Below are 6,242 nucleotides of genomic sequence, written 5' to 3'. Positions count from 1 at the left end.
TCAATTTTCTGGGCTTGTATAACACACTGAACAACAAATTAGCACATAGTTAGCTTGAACTCACATAATACTCTATGGTGAAATGTGTTTGGCTGGCTTGTGATTCAGTGTGTCACATAGAAAAATGAGTTATTGAGCTAGAATCTGGATTGTCTTCTTTCGCTTTAGTACGGTATATAAATTCAGGTATATTGTGAAATAAAATATAATTATATTAAAAAATATTGGTTATCCAAATTCAACGATTCATCATGTACAGTGATTTTATTATCATTTTATTACTAAATTAAAAACTTCCAGCAGATGTCACTATAAGCTCAATGTTTAAAAAGATTGTTACTGTTGCCGAAAGCTATATTTGTTTTAAAGGGAGGTGTTGTCTAACTCTGTTTTTTGCACAAGATACTTTAACTTTCTTATCAATTATATATTATTATTATCAAATAATTATAACCTAGAATGGGACAATAGAGAAGAATTTATATGTAATGCAAATTAGCACTTGAGCTACCAAATGCCCTTATACTTAGACCCCCAATTCATTGAAAAAAATTATTGTAAAAGTGTTCACATTTTTCTCTAGAAAATATTTTAAAAACTCAATTCATTTCACAGGGTAGCTATTATGGGAAAGAAACTGAAGAATGAATGCTCTGGAGAAAATTTGGAAAATGGATACACATGTAGGGATATCTACCTTTCATATATACAGATTACTACTTCTAACAATAAACTCAGTTCAATTATATAGGTTCATTTATATTGGTATAAAGCAAAACCACAAAAACCAATAAAACCAGTTTCCTAGCTAACTGAAATCCTAAAAAGATGCACTGCTATAATGGACTAGAAATGCGATAGAACATTTTTACCAGTCTCTGCATCAACCAATTATGATTTTGAGCAATCTTTCTGTTCAGTTGATTAATTTATAATTCAGTTTTCCACTTATCTTTTTTTTATTACAGAAATTGATTATTTCCATTACCTCCCTTTTATGAGTAAACTATTAGAAATTTTTCAGGGTCACAATAGCATTATTTTAATTTATTCTGTTTCTTTATTTGGAACTTCTTCTTTCCTTGAGAAATAGGCAAACTTTAGTACTTTCACCATGGTTATCTTCTGTAGTTGTGTTTCTGTGTTCTAAAGGAAATACGTTCAGTGTTCTATGACCTATCCATGTTGATAGGTCATAGAAAGGCATATGTAGGAATTTGCCATGTGCGACCATCCCAGCTGGCTTTTGACAAGCTTCTAACAAGCACAGTCAACGGGGGAAGCGAGATTCACTTAATGACTGCATAATTCACTTAAAACCATGGCAAAAGGTTATAAATCAGGCATGATTCACATAAAAACTGCCTTGCTTAGCAATGGAAATTCTGTCCCAGTTGTGGTTGTAATGAATTTAAAATGTTGTTCACTTAAGAATTTTAAATATAGGATAATGCAGCATTGTCAGCTGCTGTGGCGTAGAGGTGGAGCTCTTGCCTCACAATCAGGAGGTTGTGAGTTCGATCCTAGGTAGAGGCAGATGTAGGGTCTCCTACTTGGGCAGGGGGTTGGACTAGATGACCTGCAAAGTTTCTTCCAACTCTGTTAATCTGATCTACTACAACCTGATCATGTTGTAGTAGACATCAGCATAGGCTACTGTTTCCTGATAGCAGAAATACACATTGTTTTTGACCTTCTCCCCAGCCCAACAAGAAGGCAACACTTTATTTATAGATCTTCCTTCCTTCCTTCCTTCCTTCCTTCCTTCCTTCCTTCCTTCCTTCCTTCCTTTTTGTAAATTCACTGTGGATACACCAAATTGTGTCAAAAATAAGGGGAAATTAATAGCCAACTCCTACAAAAGTTTTATTAATGAAAACCAAATTGTTCTCAAAGACCTGGCCATAGAAAGGAAAGCTTTCTCAGCAGAGATGGGAGGAATAGGGAAGCAGGAAAATGTATAAATCAGGGGCTGTGGTAAGTGTAGTCTGTATAAAACATCATTCCTTATCACTGGTAGCAGTGGTGGAAGGAATTGAAATTACAAAAGTGATTTTTTTTTAAAAAAAGCCAACTTTATTTCCACCCAGTTTATGCATAGCATTCAAGCACTTTAAGGCTGTGAGCGGAAAAGCCCATAGTTCTGCTAAGATCAATAATATTTATTAATTATAAATAGCTTGTCAATTAAGCAGATGGTCTTATGTTAGTGGGACAGTGATCCCATATAATGAGAAATCCATTTGGATGGAGTAACATTATATATATGAAAAAGGGCAGTCTTTTCAATGGCTGAAGGTATTTTTAAAAAATAATAATAAAATGCCTTTTAAGGGTTTACTATCACCTGTTTTCACAGTGTAGGGAAGTTATATTATGGGTTTTTAGCAATCTTGGTCAGAGGGAATCTCAAGAGTTGAAGAATGGAGACCTGGGCTAGGACCTTTCCTGATTTACATGTAACAGGTAGATTTAGTAGGCTGTTAAGCTTGCCTTGAATAGTTCTTTATTTGTTATATTTCTATCCTACATATTGTGAACTATAAGCACTCAAATGCAGCTTGCTATAATTAAATTAATAGCAGGAAAGTATACTTTTCTCTGTGAGGCTTTCCTTTTTAACAAGAGTAGATTAATTGGCTTCATACAACCACTCTATTTAGACTATAGAGACACATAATTTTTCCAGCATAAAGATGGGAACAGAAATAGGGTAACTATGAGGTTAAATGGTAGTTAATTACATTCTGCATATGATATGGCCACTTCAGTCTGTTGGCGATTCTTTCATAATTGTATTTATGACAAATTAATGACCTTTAGTTTCATTCAGCTGTATAATCCAATTACTGCTGAGAGACTTACAGATTTGATGTTGCACATGTATAATCCTTGTTAGTTTGGCTGTTGAAACTGAATGAGTGTATTTAAGCATACTTATTGTAAGAGAGCTTGTTTGGATAGTTTTCCCCCAACTTTCCTTCTCTAGATTGGTTGGAACTTTAATTCCCAGAATAGCCAATGATGCCAGTCAGCCATGTTGGGATTTCTTGTCCCAGCAATTCTAGAAAAGACCAGGCTGGGTACTTTTGAATGAGAAAACTGAACCTCTTTATAGATCTAAATTAATGATAACACTGTTCACAAACTTAATTGACAGGTAATGGCCAAATATTGTGGAGGTTTCAATCCTTTGCTCCCTTAGAATGCAGCTTCCCAAGTTGTACTGGGTGCAGTTTGCTTCCAGGTCTAATTCAGGATTTTGGTTATCACCTTTATAATCCTCACAGCATAGGATATCTGAGGAACCATCTTATCCCAATTATATTGACTCACCCCACCTGGCCAAATAGGGTGGTCATGCTGCATATCCACCAGGGAGTTTCAACTGGCAGGATCTAAGAGGAAGGCCTTCTCAGCTGCTGCTCTCACCTTATCGTACATCTTACTTGCAGAGTGAGGTGACTCTCCATTCTTCTGGTTCCCGGAAAAGCATTAAAGCATGTTTTTGCTAATTAGCACAGGCCGTCTAAAAGTATATAAAAGCCTGGGGATGTGCAGTGTTCTGAGTGCATTCCTGCTGCTTTGTTAACTTCCTAGTCTTTGAATTTTAATCTGATTTTTTAAAGTTTTAACGAGTTTTAAACTGTTTTTAAAGCTGTGCTTTTATTCATGTATTTGTAAGGTTTTCTTATGTTGCTGTAAACAACCCAGAGTCACTTAGGTAAGATGGGTGATGTAGATATTCAATGAATGAATGAATGAAAGAAAGAAAGAAAGAAAGAAAGAAAGAAAGAAAGAAAGAAAGAAAGAAAGCTCACCTCTGCTGCTGCCCTGGTGCCTGCCATTTGACTGAAAGGACAGATCTCTTTTAAACAGATTGAAGTATTCATTTCAGTTCAAATAATAGATATTGAAATATGTGTGAGGGTATGTACAACCTCTCCTGGAAACTGAATTCTCAGGAGTCAGACTTAGAAGTTCTTAGTTTGTTCCTAGTCTATAGCAGAGTTTTTCCAGTCTGGATCCTAAATTGCATTTATAACACAACAAGGGAAGCTTTTACTCTATTTCTTCCTATGACCTGAGGATTATTCTCCAATCATATTGCTAGTAGGAATCAGTGTATAAAAAGTCAACATAAATTGACAAAGTTCATCCATGCAGTAGTTGTGTCCATAGTTAGGGGTATCAGAGTCAGGCTGGAAAAATATGGACAAATCTCTAAGTAGCATCAAATAATTTTCTGTATTGTTTTGCTTCTATCTAATAGTCATCTGGGTTTTTGTAACATAGGTTACCATATGTGAGGTCATGATATGTGAATATCTTCCAGAATGTTAGTTGGTAGTGTAATGAGGTTGATAACTAAGATAACTGGAATACGCTTTTCTTTATCCATGCTTTATACTTTTCCTTACCAAACTAAAACCTTGCAAGTGCTTTGCCAGGTGCCATTTTGACTGGCTAGATTTGTTAATTACTTAATCCCCATACTGAAACAACAATCATATTTTTTCAAAAAATTTTTCAAAATGAAGGGGAAGGAGGAGAAAGAGGTTTACTTGATTTGAAATTGTACTTTGCTGTTTGGTTTGGATGAAATAATGGGTATTAGTATACCCATTAGGAATTAGAATTTTCTAATTTTCTTTGGATTTAGAAGATTCTTTGGAATTAGAAGAATATGACCAGAGATTTGGGTCACATGGATATTTGTGTTACAATAAAGTACAGGTAAATGTGGATTTTAAAAATCATTGTTAGAAATGCCATATTGAGAATATTGAATCCTGGTTTTGCCCCTGAAATATGGCTCTCAGCACAAGAAGCATTTTGTAGTTGAGAAATAATAGGCAAGGACAAATGACGTTAATTGAAATACTAGAATTTTGACAAAGGAATGTAAAATAAAATCAAAGGGAAAACTGGTGGCAGAGAGAAGGAAATAGTTGTCAATCCTATTTATAATTTTTAGAAAAATATGAAGTGGAAAAAGAGAATTTTATGGTTTTGAACAATGTAAGACTGAGTTTGAAGTAGATTTGTGTACAAATGATAAACACATAGTTGTTAATGTTTATGGAGATTCTCAATCTTCCAGGTTATGGTTGTCCCAAAGGTGTTTTGTGAAAGACAAGTTTTTTTCTTGAAAATGTTTCACAGAACAAAAGAAGCTTCTTGGATGAGAAGCAAAATGTTTTCAACGAAAAAACAAAATCCAGTCACTTTTTGAAAAGCACCTTTGGAACATAGTTATTAAAATGTATAAACTTTTATTGAAGTTGGAAACAGAAGAACAAGTGTAAGACTTGTATGACAAGTATGTATGACGTATGTATGATGTATGTATAATGTATGTCTAAGTATGTATGATGAAGAATGTATGACAAAGTGGGCTAAATTTTTGGTTATAATACATAGATGGAACAATGAAAAAATATCTGTCTAAAATGACTGAAATGTACTTTGTTATCATCTTAATTCTTATTTGATGTACCATTGGTATACAGTATATCACCAGAGAAATTGTCTAAGAATGTATAAAGGCGCTTCAAATTTATGTTGGAAACATCTTATTTTTATCATGTTTTAGCATAATCCAACAAACATTTACCAAAAAAGCTAGAAAATTTGAATTCAAATGCTATACATTGATTCAGAGGGTTTTAAAGATTCACCTACAACTGAGAACAAGTTTTTCCTTTGGAATAGATGGGCGAACAGTTGGAAGAAAAGTTGTGGAACTGTGTACATGACAACTGAAGCAAGATTATTGTATGTATAAAGATAGACAGATTCAGCATTACTGACATTGAAAGAATGGTTGGTGAAGATAATTTGCTCAGAACTTGCTGAGAAGATTAAATTGACTTTCATTGATGAGAAAAAAACCGTATCTATATTTACTGCTGATTGGAAACCCACTATAGACTTTTTGTGCGAGACAGAAAAGTGTTTTGATGATTAGACAGTGTATAGACTATAGAAGTGTGGGACTCGGTGGCGAAGATCGAAAGGCCGGCAGTTCAGCAGTTCGAATCCCTACTGCCGCGTAACGGGGTGAGCTCCCGTTACTTGTCTCAGCTTCTGCCAACCTAGCAGTTCAAAAGCACGTAAAAAGTGCAAGTAGAAAAATAGGGACCACCTTTGGGGGAGGGAAGGTAACAGCGTTCCATGCACCTTTGGCGTTTAGTCATGCCGGCCACATGACCACCCAGACATCTTCGGACAGCACTGGC

Source organism: Pantherophis guttatus, chromosome 3 (assembly GCF_059756535.1).
Source record: "Pantherophis guttatus breed Tessera chromosome 3, ASM5975653v1, whole genome shotgun sequence".
NCBI classification, from domain to species: Eukaryota; Metazoa; Chordata; class Lepidosauria; order Squamata; family Colubridae; genus Pantherophis; species Pantherophis guttatus.
The sequence above is the reverse complement of the archived record's forward strand: the minus strand, read 5'-3'. Positions refer to the sequence as shown.